The 2,320-nt window shown below is 48.2% G+C and overlaps 1 pseudogene; it reads right to left on the reverse strand.

Moving 5' to 3' along the window:
* Window positions 1-1,155, reverse strand: part of LOC107106059 — an 8,171-nt pseudogene extending 7,016 nt beyond the window's left edge.
* Between the last annotated feature and the right edge of the window lie 1,165 nt (window positions 1,156-2,320).

A 2,320-nucleotide genomic window follows, 5' to 3' on the forward strand; every position in this document is an offset into this window, starting at 1 on the left:
AAGGACCCATTTCCCATTCCTGCTCATGGTTCAACTGGGTTCTGTTCTTCCCCCAGTTCTGTTGATGTTCGACCCTACTGTAGTGGTCTGTTGTCAAACTAGGACCTCAAGCGGCTGGGTTCAAAGCCAATTCATGTCAGAAAGAAACCTTGGGCTAGTGTCTCTCTCTCAGACTAATTTACTTCACAGGATTGTTGTGAATATAAAATGTGGGAAGGAGGAGGAGGAGGAGATTGGATTTGTACCCCACCCTTCGCTACCCGAAGGAGTCTCAGAGTGATTTACAATTTCCTTCCCCTTCCCCTCCCCACAACAGATACCCTGTGAGGTCGGTGGGGCTGAGAGAGCTCTTTCGAGGACTGCTGGTGAGAGAACAGCTCTGAGAGAACTTGTAGCTAACCCAAGGTCACACCAGCAGCTGTATGTGGAGGTGTGGGGAATCAAATCCAGTTCTCCCAGATTACAGTCTGCGCTCCTAATCACTACACCAAACTGGCTCTCTAGTAGAACCATGTACATGGTGCCATGTATCAGAACCATGAGGTCACAGACAATCTAACACACCATGTCTTTTCATCTCTCAACCCCACCACCCACCCCCATTCTTAGTTTTGCCTGCCTACGGCTTTGCCTGACTCTGCTCATCATTTATATATTTTCAGGGACAGGGTTGAACCAGGATTTTAAGGTCTAGTGCGGAAAGGACCTATGACTCCCTGAGCAAGGTGCTCCAACTCCATATTTTTTCTGAGCTATATGACTTGCAAAGAACAAAAGGGAAGGAGGGAAAGAAAACTATGGCCCCCGTCACACGGGCTGGATATCGCGTGGGGGGGAGCCGTGGCTGTTCGCCCCGGGGCAAAATAACACGCAGTTGCGCAATCAGACATCCCGTGGAGGTTCTGTGGAGGTCCCATGGAGGTCCCGTGGGTAGGAGGGAGGTGCCAATCACAGGACAATCCTGCGGTGCAGCAGAGAAGCGGCACAATGCGGCAAACGGGTTTGTTTTTTTCTGTACACCAAAGTATGTGCATGCTCTGTTGGTTGCTTGTGTGCATCCATGGAGACTTGGGGGGAAAAAACCTTTTTGCAAAGGGACATGGGTGGGTGCTGGATGCCACTGGAAACGCGATCAGACGCCCGCCCTTACCCCATGGTTACCGTAAACTAGTACCTCGGAGGTACTAGTTTTTTACCCCGCATCTTCGGCGGGAAGCCGCGGGTGAGCCACGGGAGCTTTACGCTTCCCAGATGTGGCGGTGAGATCACGCCTGGAATATCCGCCTATCTTCCGTCTCTCTAACGTGGCTAATGTTCCGTGTGACCGCAGCCTATATAACTCTTTGCAGCTTGTCTCCAAAGGGGATTGGATGGTGTTATGGACAATGGAACAATGGAAGCACATTGTTCTCCTCCCTTGCCAGGATGTGATTCATAGGAAGTAGTGCCATTGTTTTGGAAATTAGTGGAATCAAAGAAAAACACATGCTGTAGCCAGCTAGCAGCACCTGAAGATGATAAACAATGCAGATTGTTTCAGGCTGGCTAAGCACAGGCTGGGGTTGCCAACAACCTGGAGGGGAAAAAATGTCTTGCCCTTTTAACGGGGCCTAATGTGTGGACAGGAAGAAAGCTGATTCATTTGAAATGTGGTGTTGGAGGATGGTTTTACAGATAACATGGACTGCCAAAAAGACAAAAAAGTAGCCTCTAGGTCGAATCAAGCCTGAATTCTCCCTAGAAGCTAAAATGACTAAATGGAGGCTATCGTACCTTGCTCACATTCGGAGAAGGCAAAAGTCGCTGGAAAAGGCAATCATGCATGGAAAAGTTGAAGGCAGCAGGAAAAGAGGAAGACCCAACAGGAGACAGATTGACTCAATCAAGGAAGCCAGGGCCCTCAGTTTGCAAGACCTGAACAAGGCTGTTAATGATAGGACATTTTGAAGGACATTAATTCATAGGGTCACCATAAATTGGAAGTGATTTGATGGCACTTAATACACATACACAATTTTAGAAGCAGGCTGCTGAAGATGTTCATAGCGCAGAGGTAAACACCACCAAGTAAATAACACTGCATTGCTGTGAAAAGGGGAATATTTTTTTTTCAACAGGTTGTTGGCAACCCTACAGCTGGCCAAGATGAGAGCCAGGGTGGATTTACCCAAAGAGCAGCAGCTGTGATCAGGCAGACCCAGCCTGCCCTTGAAATATGCAGGCTATTTTAGTTAGCGATGGTGTCATTCAGCCATGTAAGTAAACTAGTTAAACCCACCTTATCTTTTCTTGAGACTTTGCTTGGGAGAGGTGCTGGTGA

The sequence above is a fragment of the Gekko japonicus genome, unplaced genomic scaffold, assembly GCF_001447785.1.
Source record: "Gekko japonicus isolate JY-2015 unplaced genomic scaffold, Gekko_japonicus_V1.1 scaffold967, whole genome shotgun sequence".
Classification (NCBI taxonomy): domain Eukaryota; kingdom Metazoa; phylum Chordata; class Lepidosauria; order Squamata; family Gekkonidae; genus Gekko; species Gekko japonicus.